This window comes from Temnothorax curvispinosus, unplaced genomic scaffold, assembly GCF_003070985.1.
Source record: "Temnothorax curvispinosus isolate PA1 unplaced genomic scaffold, ASM307098v1 QBEX01013816.1, whole genome shotgun sequence".
NCBI classification, from domain to species: Eukaryota; Metazoa; Arthropoda; class Insecta; order Hymenoptera; family Formicidae; genus Temnothorax; species Temnothorax curvispinosus.
Genome location: NW_020223596.1, coordinates 123,795 through 150,092, shown reverse-complemented (window position 1 = coordinate 150,092; position 26,298 = coordinate 123,795). Strand labels below are relative to the sequence as shown.

General features: G+C 39.9%; 1 protein-coding gene across 3 annotated transcripts in view; it reads right to left on the bottom strand.

Moving 5' to 3' along the window:
* LOC112463980 (tubulin polyglutamylase TTLL4-like) overlaps nt 1-26,298 on the bottom strand; it is a 155,019-nt gene that overhangs the window by 75,551 nt on the left and 53,170 nt on the right. For all 3 annotated transcript variants that reach the window (XM_025030716.1, XM_025030714.1, XM_025030715.1), the window contains exon 3: nt 23,297-23,357. The gene's annotated coding sequence lies outside the window, so the exon portion shown is untranslated. The remainder of the gene's footprint in view (nt 1-23,296; nt 23,358-26,298) is intronic.

Genomic DNA, 26,298 nt, shown 5'->3' with positions numbered 1-26,298 from the left:
CCACTAGCTGCAATATTAGTTTGTACGCATCGATCGATCGTGAAGATAAGATGGCACATGCGAAACTGTGATAAATCGTAGATAACATAATTCTAGATCACGCGCGTAAGTTAGACTTAATTAGACGAATCACAGCTCTAGCGATACTTTGTGATACGTAGGTAATTAATAGCCGCAGCAGAATCGATCAGATCTGCGATTGCGCTCATCAATCTCAAAAAATTAATTTTGTAGTGTGCTGAAAATTTGTTCGTTTGTCTTGCAGAATTTGTGTTTATTAGTTTCGTCGTTTTTTTTTAGTTTCTTTTTTTTTTAAACATTAGTCTCATTTTTGCACATCTTTAATTATATTATCGCACTTGTCTATCTAATCGTCTTGCGTTACATTATCGTTTTCGTTTCGTTTGAGTTTTGTAGTTGGACCGCATGATCCGACTTTAGCGTTGCGTTTAAGTTACTATTGTAATCGCATTTACCGAATAAACTGTGTGACGATGAAATACTCTCGATTCACTTTCCTGTGTCCCCCTCTTTCCTTTATATTTTACTCTAAGTTTTACGTAATTACTTTTAACATCATTTAAATCGCTCATTTATTTCAGAATAAATTACTGCATTTATTGAAAAAGACTAATTAAAAGATAAAGAATAAAATATAATATTTTGTTAAGTTTTACAATCAAGAATAAAAATTAGTACTGCCAATGTTTCAAATACTATTAACGAAGAGAAAGAAACAGATTTCTTTTTATATTTCGCGACTCTTCTGTGCTTTTTTCTTTTAATAATTTTTCTAATGTTCTTTTATAATGTCAGTAATATATAAAAAAATTTCAAATTATAAAATTTCTATTTTTTTAAATTTTATTGCCAAACAAATATTTTTACTGAAAATTTCTTTTTTTAAATTAAGAAATAAATAAAAATGAACTTTAGCTTTCGTTATCCTACTCCATCTATATCAAACACGTACTCGTCTATTTTTTATTCTTGTTCTTATTAATCTTAAATTACATTGTATCTTGCTTTTATTTTTTTTTCTCAAATATTTATTGATATTATTTTTCACAAAAACGTGTACATGTAACATGCGTGACATATAATATGTAAATGTATGTGAGTATCTATAATGTATTGAGCTCTGGTCCGTGGGTTCATTAAGCCCAAATGACTGTGTGAATCAGTCATCCCTGCGGCAGAAACTTTTTTTTCTTAGCAGAGTTTGTCGCCCCATCTGCTATAAGGCTTTTAAACTAGCCCTAAGCTATACAGTTTCATTCTTAAATGGTAGATGGCATGTTCATCGAAAGGGCTCTGTGCCCTATATTTAAAAAATAAAAGGGCTAATAAAGTAAGAATAGAGCGCAAATGCTTTTCGGTAAAATAATTAAAAATTAAATTAATTAAAGTCTTTGAAAATAGACTCTCTCTTCTAAAAGAGGGAGAAGCTACTTAAATAACTTAAGTCCGAATTATGCAAAATATTATAATTAAAAATCTTAACGCGCATACATTTGCAATAATTATCTTCAAAACAAGATGTAATTTATTAATAACGTATTGAATATTTATATATATTCTCTAAGTGTAAAAAAAATTAGAAAGCAGAAGTCAGCGAAATAATAAAGTTACATTTTTGCAACACCCTTCACTTTCCATACTTCTGTCGCATAAAGCGTGTGCGAAAAATACATCTCTCAATCAATCGTTGCGAAAGCACGGGCACAGTGATTACGCGACTTCCTGCACCTGCACCGTAATCGTCCGAAAGTATCTCTCGGTGCCGAGCTTGTAACACGTGGATCTCTTGGCACCGCAGTTAGCGGCGCGGCGTCGAGATGATTGTCGCCGCATGACAGATTATTGCACGCGGGACAAAAAAACTGAGAGAGAGAGGGGGGAAAAAAAAATTTTCGAATGGTGGTACGATCCAAGGGATCGAAAAAAATGGATCCGGCGGATCAGATTACCGACATTAACCATCATTATACGGGTGGCCAACTACCTGAATGTTCGTATTATGTCTGATACGATTCAATACAATTTTCCATTTAGATTATCGACCTGATCTTTGCGGATCCGACCTCGAACGGTTGGTGTACGCGGAGTGACGCCTGTAGGGAACGCAACATGATATCACTGTATGGGCAGACGACCATACAGAGAGAGGTCTTAATCCCGACGATTTTACGCCACATAAAAGAATTCCATTCTTATACACACGGGGTCCCCCTAATCTCGTCCCGAAGTGGCAGAATATTAGGTTACGTTTTCGAAACTCTTGAAAATATTGTCAAATATTTGATGCCGTTGTCGGGGGAATGCTTCTTAAAGTGTCCGTCAACAGCGCCTGCCTTGGCATTCGAATACGTTCTTTTTTGATAATCGCAAGCAGAATAAAAATGTAATCAAGATTATTTATTATTTTATCTCAATTTATAATTTAAAAATTTTAGATGCCGTTCTGTAAAATTATATTTACAGAATATTTTAATATTTTACACCAAATAATGGACCGTTGCGTTAGTATTATAATTGCTTTAGTGTTACGCGCGTATCACGATATATAAGAATTCACGAAGATCTATAAACTTCTTTCATCCACGTCAATTTCACCATTAAAATGAATATATTTACCTCCCTTTAGCCAGTCAGGGTGCATTGGCCTTTTTAAAGGACCGGTTCATTGTGAAATAACCTGGCATTATGGAGTGATTTTCGAGTTATTCTGATTTATTCCCCACAAAAGCTAGGTTGGTCGACCGATTCCATTGTACAAGTTCCTAGTCAGTAGCGTAAACATGAAAAGCTTTAGCCAAATTCTAACAGAATTCAGGTGAGAGTAGATCACCTATCACTTTACATTTGTCGCAGCTGTTTAAAAGTATTTCAAAGAGAGATAATAATTTCAATAAAATGTTATTATTTTATAATCGGAATAATCCCACGTACGATTATAATTTCTATCTTTTATAATTAAATTTGTATCTCTCGTATTAATTTACATCGTAAATAATATTTCTCGGGAAGAAAAGGACACGTGTTCATATAAACATAAATTTAATTTTTCAATATAAAAAATAATTATTAATAAATATAATATAATTTAGACTAATCTAGACAGCTGCGACGCCACTGGATTACAGCGGAATCAGGACGCAGGACAAACTGACTGAGGATTCAGCAAGGTGTCCCCGAGTACAATATTATAGGGAGACAAATTTCTTAAAAATGTACCTTTTCGACTCTTAAAAGGGACAATTATTGTATTATTTGACGCTATTTAAACCCGAAGAAAACCGAATTTAAAGACTTTCCACGGATCAAATCACACGCTGAAAGGATCATGCGAGTGCAGAAAAAATACTCTCGTATGGTGGAAATTTCACGAAATGTTATTCTTGTTCAAAGCCACGGAAATATTTCTGAAATGAAGGCTCGGCGGAATAGGTACGTATAGCCAGATGCTTCTCTGGCTTATTGGCTCTGATAATAGACACATTAAGTCACACTAAACGTCAAATTCTGGCCTTTCAAGCAAAAGCCAGCTGTGAATACGCCAGATCAAAATTTTAAATCCGACTTTGAAATCCATTTCGTTTTCATAGAGATCTCGGACGAAAGATTGGGTCGCAAACAAAGATATTTTCACAAGAAAGATTTTTCGATAGACCTCATAGAATTCGAGTAAATAAAATTGGTGTCAAGAGAAACCTTCTTGTAATAAGAGGATTTTTAGTGTTAGGAACAAATTAAAAAATATAGTTTTCAGATTTTTACAGCAGTAACTAAAACTAAACTGCAAGTGCGATTAAAAAAAGCAGAAATAAGATAAATAAAGAATTTATAAATAAATGGTATATTACCGAATTAAAATTCCAAAATTAGTAATATTAACCAAATTTTCTTCTTTTCGACAAACTACACGTTAATTGGTGCATTTAATATATAAACTCGAATGATATTCTTTACCTAGGTCATGTAAAAAATTATAGCGACCGATTAGCAAGTCTTTTAAACAGCAACGTATTTTCGAAGGACTTTTCAAAATACACGATGTGCATACGTGCAGTTATTGCTCTACGAAAAAGAAGTTACGCGGCAGAAATCGAAATAGAATCCCCTGCCACTTAGACATCGATTTCTCTTACGTCTCCCCTCGATCTCGTCTCTAGCGCGAGCAACGACCCTTTTGCTTACAACCACCCTCCCACATATCCTGGTCAAATCGTACAAAAAAAGGAGATAATATGAAGGAAAAACGAAGAAAGAGAAGGGGAAAGAAGAATCGGTCCCTCGGCTACACATCGCGGTCGAATGCTCCTTCGATCGCGATCTCCCGGTTTTTGAGGCGAGATAGATTCCGATTCCTTTGTTGAACACGTGCACGAGAAATCGTAAATCTAACTAAAGAAATAAACCCCTGTAGAAAACGAGAGAAAGAGAGAGAAAAAAAGAGGAAAAGAGAGGTAGCGATTCGTTGGGGTACTCATGGCACACCTATATACACGGAGGGCACGAGGAAACCTATACTAAGTGGATAATGGGCCAATGGCGCGGCTGACGTCCCCGTTTCACGTCTTCAGGTTACGATTCTTGATCTTCAATCCGGAGAGGGATCTCGAGAGGGTCTACGACTGTGTGCGCGAGGGCGAAGTACGAAGGAACGCGGCCGTAAGGGCCCATTGTCGGCTCGCTATCCATTATGCGAAGCGGCTGAATGATAGAAATATTTGTATCCTCGCGCACACCGCGGCTCTGGAGAGATTCTCCGGAGAGCACTTTAAGTCTCCGCGTCTCAAGTAGAAGAACGCTTATCTGTGTCATCCGCCGAGCAGCGACTGCGCGCCCTTGCACAGCTTCTCTCGCGCGAGATTCTAGATTCTGTTATCTCGAGAGGGCGAGTTGACGCGATACGGCACTCGGCAGTTTCGAACGTCTGTGTTCTATCGCGCAACTACACTAATTGAAGAGGTGACAAGAACAAATAAATATGCAGAAAAGCATATTTAAGAAGACATATATTTCTAATTGTAAGTAATATACGCGTGTGTGTGTGCAAGTCATATAATGTTTATAAAATTTTTTTATGTCAAATTTTTTATTCACCCTTGTACATATAATATTATTTAAATATTGTACATGTGTATATATGTATATATATAAAATATATTATCTGATAGCATAGAGATATCAAATAACCATAAGATTTAAACGAAATATATGTCTGCCATTAATGAAGTAATGAGTTAAGCAAAACCTGTCAAACGAACTATTTGTCTCTTCACGCACGATCACGGAAGAAATTAAGAAAACGCTCACTCTCCATCAATTAGACGTCCCTTCTCTTCAATATCCCCTACGGTGCCGTCACTCACTCCGAGTCCTAACATAAGCATGCTAAGCGAACTTCGACTTACAAGGAAAAAGGGCATCGAGTAAAAACGCGACCTTTCGCCAAGACGACCTGCGATCCAAATGTTTTCAACGACCGTTCTAAATATACATTTTATGGAAAACGTGAACACGGTTGTCTCGACACAACTTGGGAAAAGTCTTTCCTCGGGCGACAGAGCGCGAGTGTGTCGGCCCCGATAGTATATTTGTCAAGGGCGAAGGGAGGAAAGGAGAAGTCGTTTCGACTTTCAGCCACGTGTGTCTCGCATTACGGACGTGAAGCTTTTTTTTGGTCGACGGGGGGTTTATGGAGGAACCAAATTTCGCGCACATGCCTGAGCATTCCTTGCGGCTCGATGGTGGTCGCACCACCGCCATATTCAAGCCAATTATTATCGGTTTCGAATGACCACTTCCGCTCATACCTGATCGGATGACGCTCGAAACGTGATATGCGTTCGCGCTTTCGTTTCATATCAGCTGATTCCCGTACGTGCGGACTTAAGATGCCGAAATCTCACAAGGAGGTACGAAAAAGACAAAAGATACAAGATTCAAGCAAAACATTGCGCAGCTTCGCTTCAAAATGCTGCAGAAATTTTTCCACGCGAATATGGAATATTAAACGTCTAATTTATATGAAATTAATTCATAAAGATATATTGCAAATTTCTTTTCCTTTCTTTTTTCTCCCTCATTCTCTTTGTAAGATAATATATTTTATTATATTTTTGCGGTAATGTAAGTATCGGAAAGAGTTAATATATAAACATAAATGTGCTACTACTATTATTGATATTATTATGAATTGTGCAACAAAATTTCATCTCTCCTAAATGTGTAGCGATTAAATAACATGCAACATCAACTCATATATTCCAATCATCCCCGAATTCGAAAAAAAGATATATAAAATGACAGCACAGCACGCTCACGTCTATTAATAGATAATCTCTTCTAGCCACATTCTCACAGAAAAAACGCTTTCAGGAGAAACCTTACGTGTGGAAAAAAGTCACTGACCACGTGCAGTCGGCACACATGATGTCATGGGAAAGACGGGGCTAAGTTACAAAAAAAAGTCAAAAGAATCCAAGCCTCACGATGCTTTCGGCGCCGCCGTAACATTACGACCCAAGACTCGGGATTAAATCGTATCGTCTCCGTTTTTTTTTCTTAGTGAAACGACTTTTCACAGGTATTGCAACGGCTAAAAAGTATCTAACTGCAGGTGGATCCCAATAATACGAAACACAAACGATATTCCGTAAAAAAAATTTTTTCTCCCACCATCTCAAATCCTTCGTTTTATTTCAACTGGACAAAGACAAAAGTTTAATGAAAATTGCTACAAATTATAACAATCTTTAAATATTATTATTCTTGATTTAAATACTAAATAACTTTTGTAGAAAATACTATGTCAAGAAATTTAAAAAATTTAATTTAGACGTGCAAGCGTTGATGATCTTCGAACGTTCGCAAGAATGGCAAATAGAAGTGAAAGGGCTTTAAAAGTGATATTGCGTGGCGGTGCGTGTTCCTTATGTATCAGAACGGCGAAATATCGCTTACCCAAGGTGCGTATAATGCTGATTGCATTACGTCCGCAACGCGTGCAGAATATACCGCGTGCACAGAGAAACGCAGCCGCGGGGATTCACCGCAATAAATCGCGAGTTGAATTTCACGGAGTTACAACGAGAGGTTTCGCCTGATTAATAACCCGACCGGGAGAGGGAAGGGAGACAGGAGAAGGTCTGAAACGTGATCTTTACCTGCCTATCGCAATTTGAGAACGGAAAGGTTTCTCCCAATTTAAGATTTTAACGATGAAACTGGATATTCTAGATGAATTTACGGACGGGCTGATTGCGTTCAGATTTCAACCTGCGGTGGACACGATTTAAATAAGAAACTCGTGACACATGATGTCTCGCGATGATACATGCGTGTCATTTCATTCGATACCTTTTTTATTATGTATACGTCTATCAAAAATATTTCAGCAATCGTTCGGTCACGAAGAACTTCAAACGACACATAAAAGAGTCCGTAAGATTTTTCTTTAGAATTTATGTATAATCCTCGAAATCAATAAAGGAATATAATATCTGAAAATGTTTTAGATATATCAATCTAAAATTTTTAAAGAAATCATTCTTTGATTGCTAATATAATAAGAAATCTTGTTGTGTATTTATAAACTAATTTAATAGCTAATATAATTAGTATTCGTACAAATTAAATGCATCGTTCTGTGTAACTCATATTTATACACGATGTGAATCAGTATTAATATATCCTTTTTCTGGATGCACGATGCTATCACTTACACCAGTTTTATTTACTATGAAACGAGATGGAAGCGTGTTTGTTGTGCACTTTGATTCGTGCAAACTGCACTGCGGGATATCGCGGCTAACGAGCTTTTTCCTAGCCCTTTCTAACTAAAAAGTACCTCATAATAGTCCGCAACCCCGTGTGCCGCATCGAGCGTGTCTATAATCAGAAGCCACTCGCGTCACGCGAAGTCTCGCATCACGCGAAACGCCCGATACTTTCCGAGAAATCGACTCGGGAATCGGCGGTCCACCTGTTGCGCCCATTAAACTCTAACCCGCCCTTTTCTAATCCACCACGAAGGACCCGGTCGATTCACGCATTAGCCGTACCCGCTACCGCTGTTACGCTCGTATCTCGTGGATTTTTAGGCATCTCGTAACACTACACGCAGGTCGCACACCTGCCTCTACTCTCTCACGGAAGAGATCGTCGCCTTGTTCGGAGCGTGTAACTCGAATTACTATATAATTTTTTCTTCCTTTTTCTTTCGGCAATCCGTCACCTCCCCCCCCCTCACCCTTGCTATTCGATTTTTTACACGGGTCACTTCGACGCCGGACAGGAAGCGCTTACAATACTCTTTCTTTTTCTATCTCTCCCGTCGGAAGAATCTCGCCGGATTCCGTAATCCTAGCATCCGGTTTCACATTTCCATCGCGTACGGCGCGGCGCGGCGATACTCGATTTCGGGATGAGGATCCCGTAAGCTTTGACAAATGACTCGCGATGACCCTCGGAACCATTGTTGCGATAGTAAATGGGTGGACAAGCGGCCATCTGGAAACGCCGCTGTCACGGAAGATCTGTTAAATTATCGGATTGCACCAGCTTTTTTAAATGGGAGAAGGTTAATTCTCCAAAGAAATAATATAGGAATTATTATAATATGATATTAGAGTGTACAAACAACTATAATATTATAGTACTCTATGGATACAATTAAATCAAGCGTTTCCGATTCTCAACCATTTTATCTCGAATATTTTTTAAATGGGAAATGCTATTTGTCCAATTAACTTCCTCAGACTAAGTCGTCTCGCAACACCCACAACTCACATCCTATATTCTGCTTTGTAACAATGGCGAATCCTTAAACGGATCCCCCGGCTTTACACATGTTCGCGACTGAAATAGTTGTCAGTGTACCCGTAGGTGGGCACAATGGATGACTCCTCTCGCAGGAAGCTGCGAGAACGAGAAAAGAGGGCTTTATATTTTGCTGGACGCGAAAGAAACGGAGACGCCTTCGTGTTTGCTTGTGTTTGCGCGATCCTGCGGAAAATCCATTGAGCCGATGGTTCAACAGTGCAGCATGCTTCCCATTGTGGCAGCCCACGGCGGTTGTTACGGTTACCCGTAGAATCGGAGCCGGCCCTTGTCCTTGTGTTTAGGATGCGGCCGGGGGTGTAAACGGGGCGCAAACGGGGCGCAAACAGGGCGCAAACGGGTCGCAGTCAAATCCAATGACTCGTCATTGACATCGCTTTGTCGTTTTTAAGAATTTATTTCCGTAACTTGACGGGACTCGAATATAATATCATGACTGTTAATTCGCGAACACTTATCGAAAAACTGAGTTTTCAATGAAACAACATTATGTACATAATTTCCTCGATAATTTTTTTCGTTATAAATTAATATCCCATAATAATCAAGAGATTTTTCAACATTGCTACGGGTAATCCTCGCGAAAATAATTTATAGACAAGATTGAGATTGAAATTTTCAATGGTATTATAAAAAACGACATATATAATATATATAGGAGTATATCTCCGAAAAAATAAAATGTGTGATATATTGTCTAAAATCCTCAAAAAACCTTAATCCAATCCAGTTTGGCTCAGCTTGAAAATTTTAAACGCTCCAAGAGATCTCGAGGATTCTTTCTTAAGCCTTGTAAACTCGTAAAAGTCGAGAGAGATCTCAAGATGCTATCGAGCCATAAAAGTTACCCTCCCCCTCGTAAGTAGCAACTGGCATCCAATTTAAAGTATACTGTGATCACAACGAAACGACGCCTACCTGTTGCTGTCACTTGTGATATACGTACCGATAATACCCGGTTCTCTATTAGATACAGAGAAAAACGCCAATGCGAAGAAAAGCCTTTAATATAATCGTGGACGTTTTATGAGGCGGACGGTGGCGATGCAACGAAAAAAAAAAGAAAAAAAGATATATCGATGCTGATCGAACACGAACGCGCGCGACTAATTGGGCCCAAATAAAGGGCGCGCTTGTATAGGATTGAGAAACGCATCGTAAAAGTTCGAGTGTACTCTTCACAACTTTATGTCCGACAAGTATGCACGTAAATACGTTGATGCCAAGGGTTTCGGCTGCGGCACTTAAAAATCGCTGACATCGCTCCGAATCGTCTCATTAATCGCTAATCCCGAGATATACGTTTACTCCCTAGAGAATAAATTTTAGAGAACATTTAAGATTAAGCTCGAATAAGAGTTCTTGACTTCTAAATTCTTAATGTTATCGCTGGAACAGTTGGCTTTAAATCATTACAATTAAAAGAAAATTTATTTTCCTAGGCGTGTATCCATTTTATGGAATCTCACGTTTCTCCGAAGAAAATGCGCAACACAATGCGTATTTATTATCATTCCACAGAAGCTAAAAACGGGCAATAACTTTTCCTTCAATAGGCTACACGATTGTATGTATGTTGGGTATTTCAAAATACACTCGCGTGTGAGTTTCGGAACAGACATCTCGTTTAAAGCGATACGAGCTCTCCACCCCCGCGGCGCGATGTACAAACTGAACGACACACCTCAGCGTGTGGGTGCGATCCGAGGGCGATCGGCGCACAATGAGATCGACACCGTCATGGAAGCGAGAAAAAGAGCTTTCGCGCCAGAAACTTCCGAAATAGAATCGCATGGATTGGTCACTTTTCATCCACAGAAGTGAACGGTCCAGTGCGCGTACGAGGTATATCGGGCTCGCTCTTTTCTTCGCGTCCACCTGGTGGGATACCGCGAGATGGTCAGCCTTACAAAGATGTATGCGCTGACAAAAATATTTAACGACAAACGACATTGTCCCGGCGGAAGCGTCGTTTTCTCCAGAAATTGCAACATCATTCGCTGGATCTGCGAGAGGTCCAGCAGCGACGCTCTGAAAAGTTTCAGTAGCGACACGCTGTCTTTTTGACCAAAGTTTACCAAACTGCTGTTCACGAAACCCTCAACAGAGAGAAAGAAAGAGTCAGTTGTTATGTATTATTCAAAATGTGTCCGACTCAGCTTGATATCTATTATAAAGGGTGAGAAGTCCGGTGAAAAGCATCATTATCTGCGAAAAATAGAATGCTGTGAGGCCCGAAAATTGTCGTGTCAGTAGGTATATATGTGGACCCGTTCATTAATAGTTACAAATTAATATTAAAAATAAAAAGTTTAAGAAAATCTAAAGGACAAAATATATTATTTTTAAATTTTCATTATTATGTAGACTTCAATTCAGAGTTCAATTTAATGCTCAAAATAATTTAACATTAAACATAATTCTTGTTTTTGACAGGAAAAATTGGATTGAATTGCGATATTGAGAACGCGGAAGTGACCCTTCTCGATCGGCGCGCGTGATTAAACATCGAAGTTGGAATTTCTGATATGCAATTTAAAACAAGCGGACCTATGTCTGCCCGCTCGGAAGAGAAAGATGCCCGCGAGGCTCTTTTCACGCTTCCTCGCTCGCAATATGCGCGTTACGTACAATAACTCACTATACAAATAATCGGGGTTATGAGGAACGAGCGGCGGGGGAGAATCCGCTTTCACTATCTCCGTTCGGGCGCGAGAACGTCTCCCTGACACCCCGGCAATGCGATCCTTGGCCTCTTTATACCTCCGCCACAGGAACTTTTTTTCACGCCGAGCCCCACTTTTATTATTAACGCCCTTGGGTCGACTCTTCGTGGGCAGATCGAGGCGAAGGCGCGAACGGGGCGGCCTGTTTTCGCCTCTCAAAAGGGCCCCGGCCGCCTTCTGCTCGCGAGGCACTCACGCGTCAATGAGGATGATCAGCTCCGAGGGCGTCGAAAGTGACACCGTAAGGCCCGCAGGGCTCCGCTAACTACATCGCGGCTGTCACAAGTGTTGCTGGATTACAGGGCGGAAGAAATGCGGATTAGAGATTCTATTCCGACGTGGCGGCGCGAGGACGTTATTATTTTCTCTGGTTACGTCTCGGGTTCGCGATCTGACGCCTTCGCGGTGCGTGACCAGCCGCAAGATAACGAAAAAAAAAACTCCATCGTGCCGATTAGTGTAGAGTAGTTATTTTAAAAAATCGCATCGAAACACATTTTACAATAATTGTTCTAAATAATAATTATTCTAAATAAAATGAATATTCTTCTTCTCTGCCTCTATTAATCATTACTAGTCTCGAATTTGGCAATACTATTTTAAAGAAAATGTGTAATTAATTTTTTACTGTTTTTAATGTCTTTACACTCTTTTATATTTTGTCTGCAATAACCAAGTAAGTTTTACAAAATATTCAAAAAGAAATTGAGCGTAACTCATATGGGCATTTGCAATAGTTAAAGAATATAATCGCCGATTAATTGTGGAACGCGTAATTTTCAGTCGTAAAACAGCGCTCACGGACAGTATAAAATCGCGCAATTTTACGTTCCTTGAAATTCACTGAGCATTTACAGAAATTGCACCTCATTAGGCACACGCAGCATAAAGAAAATACTCCCTTCTTCGCGGATTATTCATTATATACGACGCATAAAATTAACTCAATTAACTATTAATTTAATCGCCGCCTCTCTCCTAATCGTAGATCTTGCGCTGTTCCTTTTATAGTCCTGGAAACAAATCTCGTGCGCGTTATGGCCTCCTAAATACCTCGCGTTTAATTGTGTTCGCGTCTGGCGACTAAGTATCGCCGTGAAATATCCGCAAGAAATCCTCAGACCCTTCGAGACGAAAACAGGCCGCCCTTCACCGCCCAAGGTGATCTCGGCCGTAAAAGTCTTCGGGCGTTAAAAATCTCCTCCTTACCAGGGGAAGCATCTTCGGCGTGCCACTCAGGCATAGATAGTGAAAGCAGATTCTGCACAGCTTCTTCGCGGAGTCCCACTTTTGGATAAACGAATGCTCGAGTCGAGGCAAGCGTGAAAAGGGGTCGCAATCAAGCCCTTACCAATCCGCGCTTATCAAAACTGGATAAAGAAATACTTATTAAAATATGATCATTCTTCAGAAAAGGGAGGGGGAAGAGAAAAAGAAAGAGAATAAAATTAGAATAAAATAAACTCTGTTTTCATCCGGCTTTGTTGCAAAGTAAAAACATGGCGACTAATTGTAATATGTATATAAAATGATAAGGCAAACTCGGGTAAGATGGCCATACAAGAAAGATGGCCAACCCATGTTCATTCGATGTTTCATAGCGAGCTAGATTGAAAGAATATGGGTTGGCCATCTTATCCGAGTTTACCCTAATTAAAAATTATGAAAGTTGGCAAACAATCATGAGATAGAAATTTTATTTTATGTCCACGCGTGCGTGCGCAACTTAACTTTCTCTCTCGCCTAAACTCGAAGTTTTATTGCGTAAAACGATAAAATATTATCGTTTTACGCAAAATCAGATTATACGCGAAGTTTCTCCATCTTTATAACGCCATATGGCAACGGTGAAAAAGTTTACGCTATTCAATAGAACGTAATTTTCGTAGCAATCAAAATTCCATGAACATCAACAAAACGGCGCTGAATCACAGGATCAATCAGAGTCATAATATTTTATGGTGATGTGACAGAATCTCGAGCAGGGGTTGAACACCGTTGGACACCCAATTGGCGATTAAATTAGAAACTCATGGAAATCGAGCAGAGTCACGTCATTTAACGGTACAGGATCGCTAATTGGCATCAACCTGCTCCTCTCCGTCTTTCGTAGGATCGGTGATCCTACAAAGCGGGACCCTATTACTTCCGGCGGCGGATTCGCTCCGCTACGAGTCAAATTAGTTTAAAACGGTATCCACAGTCCAACCCGAGTTACATAAGAAGATGAAACCAGGACGAAGTGAGAGAGAAAGATGAGGGAGCGAGCCTGTAAATTGGGATCGCTGCGCAATTTCTATAGAGGCCTCGCAGGCTTGTGGGCGGGGATTTGCCCTTGACAGGACGAAGAAAGGATCCAGAACCCAATGCGGGCTAACTAAGTTCGACGAGAGGGTGCAGGTGTTCGAGTTTTCCAAAGGATCTCCGTTATACGTGTCGATATTACGATCTCGATCCGTATATCAACGAGCAGGCTCGTTTATAAATTACTATTATACGAAGGGTAGTTAGCATTAATTTAATTCTGGAAAGGCATGAAAGAATCCTTTTGTATTAAAAGTTTAGAACATTACAATTTCTTGAAATATATTTAGTAATATACTTTTTTAATATTCTAGTTATATATTGTATCACGCGGTACATAATTTAAAAAAATATTGATTAGCCTACACTTTTTTTTTCATAAAAAAACCTTGTGATTATTTTGAATAATAGTTAAAACATTGAAATTGTTTTTGTTCTAAATTTTGGTAACGCACAGAATATTTAATTCTAAACTTTTTATACACATATGCATTTATAACAGCTACACATACAGTGTGAATTTGTGCGCATAAATCCTTATGTGTCGACGTGCAAACTCCATGGGATTGTAGGATCAGCGCGTAACGGTTGTAAGGATCTCTAAGCGGGCCCTAAATCCTCGCGATGTCTAATCCTCCGGTCTTGCACGTTTCGCAGTTAAGTTCCTAGTCGCGACATCGCCAAAAAGGCATGAGAGAAGAATCGTTCATGCGTAACGGGTAGTTCGATTCGTCTAAGACGAGCATACTCTATTGCAACCTCGATCCTCTCCTAGATCGAGCCCGATTAGGTCCTACTTTCATCCGTAAGCAGGGGTTTTACGGAGCCGTGATAGAATGCGTATTTGGAAAACACGAGCCCTACCCCGGACATCTTTACGCGCCACCGAAGATATTTAACGATACGAGCCCTTCTAAAAAAGCTACTAGGTGTGGACTTGCACGCATGGTCGAATCTATGACGTGATCGGCAAAGGTGAGTGAGCTACTGAAAAAAAATAACATCGACAAATTCAGACAATGATTACAATCTTTCCTAGTGGCGTTAAGACGACGCCTCTGATTTCAATCATCCTTTATGGTCCTTTATGTCTCACTTTGCAGCTGTATTTTCTATATATTGCTATGAGCGGCATGAAGTAAGTTTCTCGGTTTTCCTAATCAGATACAATAAAGCTTTAAGATGTAAATGTGTATAAATACAAATAAATTCGTATTTTTCCTACTTAACTTCTTGTTGCAATCTTCTACAGAATAAATGCATTACTAGAAGTCATAGACGAATATCTGCGCTAATAAAAACCATCTCGATTATTGATTAATTGCCATAATTGAAAGATTTTCTGTGTAGCAATGTAAAATGCAGTAAGTTTTGAGTTATGAGAAAAATATTTGCCGAAATATTTCGATTTTATATATTTTTCCCATATTATATGACAATGTATTATAAGAATTTTTACAAGAAGGAATAAAATCACTTAAAAATTGTTTGAGCATTGCAGAAAAATTTCATAATCATCGCTCACTAAATTCGTGTACGTAAATCAATTCGAAAAGCTCTCTATAAAATTGGACACAATCGGTGAAATTGTTTGACTTGACAAACACATTTCGAGCCTCGGCAAACATGAACCGTGACCTGACGATCTACACTCCACCGTTCGATTTCGTAGAAACGAGCATGAAGTTGATACCAAATAAGAAAATTACTCGGCGAGTCCGTTCTAGATCGAAATAATTTTCCACGCGCGGTCGACACGCCGCGCCGCAGAATTTCCGCGCCACTTTTCCGCGGTGGATGATGCACACGGTGGGTACTGTCAGTATTATACGTCCCGATTTTCACGGTCGCTGAGACCTTTTCGGAGAGCCCAACCACCCCGAATTGTTCGCCCGAATCCAAGGTGTTGAATAAAATCGATGGCCGCGGAAAAAAATCCGCGATCGTCGAGAGGTTGAAAAGGCAATCGCGTCACGCCGATTTTCGCGTTGCCCGGTAGAAAGATCGAGGCAGGAACGCTCAAAGGAAGGTAAAGAGAAGCGGTGGCAGTCTAAAATGCACGGACAGGGACCACCCGTTCCGCCGCGTTAGCTGGGGCCTGCGGCATCTCCATTTCTTGCCTTTGAGCCGACCGATATACCGATTTCGGGACTCTCCGCCGACTTCTCTTCTTTCTTTCCTCGCGGACGAGCCACTTTTGTCGCAACCACCCTTCTTTCGCGTGATCGCCACCCTAATATTCCGTGACGGGAGGTCGTCATTCCCGTTTCTCTACAGCTACCAATACACCCTCCCACTATACTCTTGGTTAAACGTTATTTACAAGGCCTGCTTTGCCATCAAAAAGACGAGCACCAGCTGTCGAATTATCCGCATTGATTGTTCGGCTAGAAATGATGCAAGAATCGGGACAAATTTTATAAGCGAAGTTATTCGAGCAATTCGTTCCTTCATACTTGTTATGAACTAATCAGCATCGTAATACGCCAAAAACATTTAAGTGATTGAATTTTTCTTACATTTTCAAAATTAATTTATCACAATCCTTCCAATTAATGTTTAATATCTCTGTATTTTAATCATAAAACAAAAACAATTATTGAATATAATATTTTTTACTACAATAAACTTTCTCTTTCATAAAGGAAATAGAAAATTATCTCCAGAGAACTGTATGGAATATCGCGAACAAGGCACGCGTTGCAAGTTAAAATAACACCTCGGTGTTGATTGCACAATGGTGGCGGCAACGAGTTTGGCAGAGTAATTTTTGTTTCGAGGGAGGGACCAACCAGTTACGGTGATCATTCGAGAGGCGAGACCGTGTATGGAGAAGTAATTGCTCGGATTCGTTCTTGTTGTCAGCTGATGTGAGAGTCGGATGCCTCGTTCGTTATTTTCGGCCGAGTCGTGCCGAAAAAGGCCACTGTAATTAAATCTTTTTAAAGTGATTTAATAACACGATTTCGGGGCTATACGCGACGATAATGTTGCATCAGGCGTCGCATAACGCGATCTGAGAGAACATCCGCCGGGCAAAGAAAAGTTCGAGGTAAGAAACCGAGGCTCTCTTCTTGCCGCACTCGCGACGGACAAACGCGATCGAGGGTCTTGCGATGTTTATTCCTTTCGAGCGGAAATCGCCGCGCCGTCGCCACCGAAAAGGAGCAACGCACGCTCGACGATTCACAAAAAATAAACTACGAAATTACGAGGGATTTAGCGATGTTCAAAATATTGAATAAACTAAAAGGCCCTTCTAAATCTCACGGGTCGTTGAAATGGAAGTGTAATTGGAAGTTTTCGAGCATGTAATTTGGCTACATCGTTCTTCGGGCGTTTCAGATGCAGCGTTCATACGCTTGCATTTCTTCCATGATGAGATCTTAAACGAACATCTTTTATCAATTACCATTCTGTATAAAAATTCATTTATTTAAAATAAAACAATGACTGACTATTAGAAGTATCATCGCACGATTTAATGTATTATTATTTCACTGGGGTGGTCGAGAGACATGAAAAAAGAGGTATGCATTTAATTGTGCGACGCGGCGAGAAAGAAACGCGTTCTACGGAAAATCCGGTTACCTTTCCAGACACGCGGAGAGCGCGTATAAAAAAGCATGAGGAGTCTCTCACGCGAGAAGAAATACCAATTTCCACGCACGCCACGAAATCACCTTATAATAACACGGAAGGGATTTTTCCCCCCCTGTTGTTCATCACGCCAACGTATAATGATACGGAAGATTTCTTTTCCCGCGTTGGCAGTCCTCGCGCGAAGGATAAAAGAAATCGTGCCACCGACGTACAAGGAGATTATAATAGTCATTAGGCTATTTCGGACGTTACAAGGAAGAAGACGAGTAGGGAGAAAAGGAGGGGGAAGAATATAGGAAAGGAGAGGAAAGAGGGATCCGCTCTCTGGATGGACCACGGTTTTTTGTGCCTCTTGGGGGTTTATAGCGTCGACGGGGCACTTGTTACGGCAGTGGATGCACGTGTTCTAATGGATATGCCGGACGCGGATGAGAAAAAAAATGTGGCTTCTCTAGGCATAGGTTAGCGCGGAGGGATATCTAGGAGTCTCGACTTCGGAGGATAGACGAGATAGATGATGAGCTCGAGGCACGCAGGGCCGCATTCGATCGCCGAGCCTGAGAAGCAGTTTCAAGAAACTCATTTATAAAATCATACACTTCCGAACGGAAAACCGTCTCGCTTAATTTTTCTCTAGAAGAAAACTACAGAAATAAAATTTTTAATTTTTGTCGAGTGTACTTACTAATCACGTAACACTACTTCATAAGAATCTCTTAAAAGAACCCTTCAAAATACAATTTGTTAATTTGTCTGTCCATATTTACAACTCAATAATTTTAGCAATACTTTTTATTTGCATAAAGACAATAATCGATCAGTAGTCAGAACTGTGTCAAATAATATTAAAAAACAATAAATTAGATATTTTAATTTACTTCAAATGTAAAATTTATAAAAATATAACACAACTTATAAAAATTTATAAAAATATTCTCATTATGTGTCTCTAGACATTATTCATACATTTATTTTTGCATTAAAAAATAAAGAGATTATATTAACAAATTAAATACTTAAACAAATCATACTTTGGACAATGAATTTCACTCATTGTCAGATAACTATAATTATGAGAATTATAACGGAGCTTATAGAAAAGATAAGACTGCAGCCCTGCAAGAATAACGTTATCTGACGCAGAAATCTTCGAAGGGCCCACGTAGACTGGGGTCTACTCTTGTCTCTTTCTTTTTGTACGTTCTTTTCGCTTTCTCCTGCTGCTGCTGCTCTGACTCACCCTTGCACGTGTTCAATTTCAGCCCCTTTGAAAGCTCGTTCCTTATCCCACTGGTCAGGATCCTAGAGAATCCTCGCCGCCGGACCCAAATGAGGTCCTTTCTCGGCCAACCGCTCCGCCCACAGGACCCTTCGCGCACGAGAAAAGGATCGGGCCCCGACCAAAGAGACCCATCAAACTGCTCCTCCACGTGTACGTAAAAAAGATTCGGAAGGCACAAAGACGAAGGGGACGCCGTCGGCGATAGCCGTCGTCTCATCTTCGCGAAAAGTCATTGTCGCCTCTGACATACGAACGGCATTTTCGAATAATTGTTATCGTACATTGGCGATTCGGGGCGAGTCCAGACGGCGCGGCGCGGTGACCCAGAAGAACGTCATCGTGTCGATGAATGAATCGGGCGTCGAACGTTTTGTGGGGCGCCGATACTTAATCGACGCTGATTCGTGAGAAATCGCGCGAGACGATCGAAATTAAGCGCCGTCTTGCATCATGCGCAGATTTTCGTATATCCAGAAAAACTGTAAAGAATATTTTAGAAATAAATCGGAATGTATCTCTACTGTCAATTTTTATCGTATTGGATTAATAAATTAAAATTGTTAAAATTTCCTCCGTCTTTCATGTTTTAGAAGAAAATAATTTTAAATATAACATGAAATATTGTATAATTTCTAGATATCTTTAATTATGAAATCAATAGAATTTGGAGAAAAAAAGAGAGAAAGAGAAATATTATGCTTTTAATAGTGATGTACATTAATAGTGAGGATTGTGTTATCTAAATATTACTGGTTGTTACGAAATTTTATACGTATATTTATACAATATGCGCGTATTTGCTAAGCAACCCTCTTTACACAAAGTATTCTGTTTTTCATATCCTTTTTCACATGCATTTGATGCAGGATCTATCCATTACAATTTTCTATTTCTATGCCTTGCAAATACTATATGGATTTACTTACGAGCTTTGCGCATCTGCAATATCGTTATATCAGCGCTCGACTTCGCAAAAATAAAACGCACTCAATGAAACCGAATGTTACTCACGTCCGAACGCAACGCAGCGTCCAAAAAAAAGAATCGTAAAACGCGAAACGGAAAAGGATCCACGAGCATCTCTTCTCCCGAAGAAAGACGAATCGAATAGACAGGATACCACGATGACACGGTCCACGCTAATCCAGTGATAGAAATCCTTAAGCTGCTACCGGTCATCCGGCGGCAGTGTAGGAGGGCGGCATAGAAAGGGAAGAAGGGAAATGTATAATTTATAATGATAATCCTTTAAGAATGGATCCGTGCCCCGGAGGCAGATTCACGGTCCTGCGATCTTCAATGCGACCTCTCTCCTTCCGACACTCTTCTTTCAGAACTCTCCCTCCGCTCCGAAAATTTTTTTTCTCCTTCACCCCCGGTCGGGTGAATCACACAAATCGATCGAGCATGCGGCAGTTTCGTCAGGATCTTGTGTTTACATAGGTGCAGGACTTGCGAGGAACAGCTGTTTATTTAGGGACATAATGGTGACTCGTAAATGGAAACAGATCTTTCCGAGCTCGACGCGCAAGACTTTGGAGAATCTTGGATCCTAAGATTCGATATATGGAAGGAAGGAATATCACCGTGCAGTCCTCCAAAAAGTTTGTCGAGACTCTCCAACTTGGTGTACCGAATAATGTTTGATATTGATATTAGGATTTTCTCGTATTGATCTTAAAGCCTATTAAGTAGTTCATCATAAATGCGTTGATGTCTTTGTTGAAATTAACGTTTCGAAAAAGTTAAATTCTCTCAAGTTCTCAGCGAAATGTGATACGCATAATTTTAATATTGCATAAGATTAATATTTTTTGCGATTAAAAAATTGAAGTAATCTTCAGATTAGTATATATAAAAACTATATATATATATATATATAAGCAGCATACACGTACCATAACAATGTATAATAAAAAATGTGTAACAAAATATAATGCGAAGAAAATTCAATCTTTAGAAGCAAAGTTTTTTTTTTTTGTAAGTCTAAAGCACATGTTAAATAAGATTTGCACCGACGGTTCAGCATTGTACGAAAACAACGAGTGAAAATTTCGAGGATGTCCCGAAGCAAAATTTATGCGTCGCGGATACGGTTGTCCGCAACCACACGAATCCTTCCCTTTTCTATGGCGTATCTAAGATGACGAAATTCGCCATTGAAAAATACGTGTCGGAGCATCACGCGAGAGAGTTAAGATGCGTCCTTTTAAAGGAAGACTTTCTCACAACACAACCCCCCGAGAATGCACTCACCCACGTTAGATTCGCTTTTCAAGCGTCGCGGCAGGTCCTCGCATCCGGCAGGAGCGTCCTACTTTTACGCAAGACTTTAAAACGAGGGCCAAATCTATGTGGAAGATCGAGCAAGTTCGAACACGTCTCGTTTGCCGCTGCCACGTGAAGAAATTCGATCAAAGCGAGTGCCCTGAATGCTCCGTGCAGGTTTGAACCTGCACCGACGGATGCAAGGATCTGCTGCAAGCATTTCGAGTTTATGTAACGCGTTACACAAAAAGAAATCTTTTCTTCTTGAAGCAGAAATCATTCCGCCTTTGAGTAGAATGGCGAAACGGATCTGTTCAAACTCGCGAAGGATCTGCTTCAAAAAAAGTCTTTTCTTCGAGTTCTCATTCGAACAAAACTGGTTTCATATTTTCTAAAATTGCATCATTCTCTCGGGATTCCTAAAAGATTATTTTTCGACGTTTTATTCACGTAATTGTCTTTAAAATGTAAATTGTATATTCAAAAAGCAGATCGAAAGCGATTGAAAGCAATCCACATAGATAGGTAATTTGACATAAGTATACGATCTCATATTTTTTTAAACATAAATATGTATATATGCTCTTAGAAATATTGTAGTCTTCTGAATTTTTCCCAGAAGATCCTAAAATTATTTAAGTTTATTGATAGAAATAACGGCGGCAGTTCGATATAAGTATATGATATGTCCCAGAATTTTTAAAAATATTTTCAAAATATCGTAGAGTTTACTTTTGAATTCAAATAGTCAAGCTAACGAAATAGTCAACAAGACTTGAGAGAAAAAAATCTCAAATTACACCAATGAAAAATATTGCACATTGCATGCACTACGTCGGGTAAATAGTTCACCACAAATGATTTCGTCCTACCTCGCACCGTTAATCAGACATGTTCTGTTAAACCCTCCGATCCGTTAACCCAAAGAGCCAACCCTTTTACCTGCGAAGCCGCCGAAAGGAGTAGCGGAAACCCGCGCGAACAATACGGGAAAGGGTTTCCCTCCCGACGGGATACACCTGTGAAAGGGTTGAGTCGCCGGATAAAAGATCTCCGAGTCAAAGTTCAGGATGTTAGCGACAAGTGCAATAACTAAGACACTTACAATTAGTTGCTCGCGGACTGATTTTTCTGTTTTTCGGCGAAAATCTACGATACTGATGGTAATTTCAATCGCGCACCTGGTGTGCTTTGTGAAAACGGAGTAGAAAAAGGGCTGCGCAAACGGCAGCTGCGGAAACCGCGTTGCATATGCGCATCACCGTGCAGTCGGTGGTGCGCGCGACAGGTTTTCCCGGTGAGAAACGAGACGACGACGACGACTACGGCGGCGGCTATGACGACGACGAATCAACCCTCGAATCGTCTTGAATTCTCTTTCAATACGTTCGATTCGTTCTCGGCGCAAGATCGAAATGTCGCTTTTATGATTGCGTGCTGCGCGCACATGTGCCTCGATCGCGCGAGGGTGAGGGCGCCCTTTGTGCGTGCATTTGACCCTTTTTACCTGGATCACTCTCATCTCTCGGTTCTCGTTGTGACGCGAGAAGGGGACGAAGGGGAAAAATGACGAACAAACACCGGCCGGTGCTTACCCCGTACGGTGGCCCATTCAACGGTGTAAGATATGCATCTACGATCCCCAATGGACCCCGAAAATAACGAAATACAAACGGAGATTTTCGTGATTTTGAATAATATTGCATTCACACTCCCGTGGCCACCCTTAACCCCACCCGGTACCGCTTCAACGTTTCAATGGGATCGAAAGGGTCCTCTCGCGCGTCGCGCGGCCTTATGCGTCCAGCCCTTTTTATTCTGTCCACGGAAATTCCATGGACCGGTCCGAGGGGACAAAGGATTCCGCGTGGTTCGCTGACGGATGGACCAGCGAGTCGAGACGCATAAAGAATTTATCCGCGAAGGATGGATCGCTCGATCGTAAGAAAGCAGCGAAATACTGAACGACATCTTCAAATCTGTCGCGCAAATTTCAATTTTTACTTCGAAAAATAGACAATTCGCGAATTATCGGCTCTCATAAATTTCGCACATCTCGTGTCTCGAAATTTTTATAGTCACTAAACATAGAAGCGTTTTTCAGTTCTGCGATTAAAAACGCATTAATAGAAAGTACCACAACGAACGCATAAAATATAGCTAATAAAATAGATATGTACGGTTTGCTTGGAGTAATATTAAATTAAAAACAGCGCAACATGCTTAGCGCAAGGCTCGTATAAGAATATGTATACGGACTCACCAATACTGGTCGACACCCGAGCTGGTCGATCCGCTTCAGTCGTCCCGCGTTGCTGCTTCACCTGTGGCAGAAATTAGAGAAACGTTAATTCACAAAATAACAGTGCGTTTTATTGCATGGGTGATAAAACGCGCCCCGGTCGGCCGGCGCGGTCGCCGGATACAAAACGAAGGAAAATGCGGCAAATTATAATCGCGCGCGCACTTCAACGCGATCATTAAACGTTTCGTCGAAGACACGTCGAGCTTTACGAATTATATTGACGAGCGGTGAAAAAAAAGCTCGTTAGAAACCGCCGGGCGTCCCTCGGTAATTCGAGATGCAATTCGGACCGATTACACATGGTGTGCCGCCTTAATAACTGAAATTTGTATCGACCCGCGACCGACACCCCCTAAAAAATATTTAATAAGCACCGAAAAAAGTGTAATAATCTGGGGTTACTATAAATTCACCCTGTTCGCCGCCAAGTGCCAAACAGCACCCGCTAGGCTGATGCGATCATTTGAAGTAACGAGTGCAATAAAATAATAAATAAGCTTTATACGACTTCCATACATCCCTAATTAGTTACAGTCCTTTTCAAAAATGTTACACTTTTTTTCTTTATTTCTCTTTCTCTCTCCAAAGATTTATGTATATTTTTTTTAGTTACCGTATTCGTTAAGTAATAAATACAAAAATTTTACTTATATATTTAACACAATATTGTTATATGATTAAAATATTATATTACGTTTAAGTTTTATATTTAAGTGTCACGTTTAAAATTAGAAATAATAAAAATCCGTGACAAGTTATTCGAATCATTTGTACGGATTATTTTCAAGTATAAAAAGGAGTATTTTTACGAACTCCTTGCACGTGTTAAATTCAGTATACGCGAGACGAGAAATAAACTTCCAATCAAGATCTCTATCTAAAAATGGTATCTACTTGCCAAAAACGATTACCAGTCTCGTAGAGGCGAGAAATAAAAAAATGAATACGGTAGTCGTTGGGCTATTTTTCGCTCTGGGTACAAACGAGATATTCTCTTTTTTTTACCATCTCCTCTTTTGTACCCTTGTCTGTCGTTCTCTATTCTTTTCTTATGTTAATTTTTTTCTATAGATTAACAAATAAAGATAATATTGGCTGATTAAACAAACATCTAATGAGAAGATAACAATCCACATGAGCAAAAACAAAATAAAAGATTTGCAATTATTTGCGATAGCTAACAAAACCATGTAGCCTCTAATCATATTGTATTGTAATACATATAACGTTAAATATGATCATCCGACTGACGATGAATTCTAAAGGCCATACTTAGCAAACTAGAAATGGAATACACAGAATCAAACTAGATAAAACAGAACGTAAATGTTACGCGATAATTATCGTGGCATATAGCATCGTGCAATTTGCATCGGACGGATTAACTTGTGGAATGCGCGTATAAGAGAATCAATGGCCTTCTCTCTTTTTTTCGCGCGCGCTCACGCGTAATGGTACCGATTTTAAGATCGAGATAACTCGCTGCATCAACCACGGATGCAGTTACCTTCGCCTGGAGAAATGAAGCGAGACGCGACTATCTTGGCACCGCACCGGCACGGCAGCTCGTTCGGATTTCGTCGTTCCACTTACAAACGATGCTATCGGGCATTAAAATCCGTGGAATGTTCTCGGTAAGATATTTTATTACCACTCTTAGGGTGTTTCATCGGTGAAATCATATCGCCTTTCAATTAGACGCACCATCGGTAAGGGTAGATTAGGATCAAGTTTTCGGCTGGCCTTTAAATCTCGATGGCACAAAGCGTTTCCTAGTTTTTTTATTACCCTCCAAAACGACATTAGATTCAAACCAATTTCAGTTCAAATCATATCAAATTACTTGCCAAAATATAAAAAGATTATAAAGTTTTATATACACACAGTAATATAATTATATGTAACCATGCCTCTAAATTAAATTTATATGTATCATATTGTATAATATAAAAAATAATTAAATTAAAAATTTGTCAAAATATTTTATTCTAAAAATTTGAAGTTGATTGAAAAATTACGTAATTGACGTTATAAAATTTCCATCAAGAAAAGATTCTCTTTAAATTTGCCACAGAATATTTCATTGAAAAAACATCCAATGGTATCAGTTTTGCGCATTACGAAATACGAATATCTCGATATTGCACATTCTTCGTTTCGCCCCTGCAATCATCTCGCCAATTTATCCACAACCGACTCAATAAGCTGCAAAGGAAACCATTTATTAAAGTCCGCGAGAGAGCGAGCGAGCGAGCGAACGATCGCGGCCGAGTAACGTACGTCAGAAATTTTCAACAGAAACCAACCGGATTCACGGTGGGCGCTGCGCACAGGTCGAGTTATCTCGATCTCGAAATCGGCACGATTACACGCGAGTGCGCGAGGAGGAAGCAGAAAAAGAAGCAGAGGAAGGCGGAAAGCGGAGAAAGGGAGCGAGAGCGAGAGGAGCGCGGCGAGACGAGGATGCACTTCTGCTTGCACCTGCCGGTGACGTCAGAAGGGACTTCTTGTTTGGGCCTGCTCAGCCCCGGGGGTCACTACTACTGTTTTAAGTTGGCCTGCTCGTTTCTTCGCCTTCCCTTTTCCCTTCAACCTCACTCGGCCCTCCTTTTTCGCTTCTACCTGCTGCATCGTTGAACATGCGTGTACAAGTCAGGCTCGTTCATACGCGAGCGCAAAGAATGCCGCGGTCATTACTCATATATTAATTATATGCTAATGAAAATGTAGAATCGCGTTCGAGAACGCGACTTGATGAGCACTTCCATGGTCACGATCTCTAAGTACATCCGAGAATAAATGCAATTTTTTGCCGAATAATTATCTTACGTGATTACATCATATATGTTCGGAGTAGAGATTATGAAATTCGTTTATAGCATTGTTAATTTTTTCTCTTACATAAAAAAAACAATATATATATATATATATATATATATATATATATATATATATATATA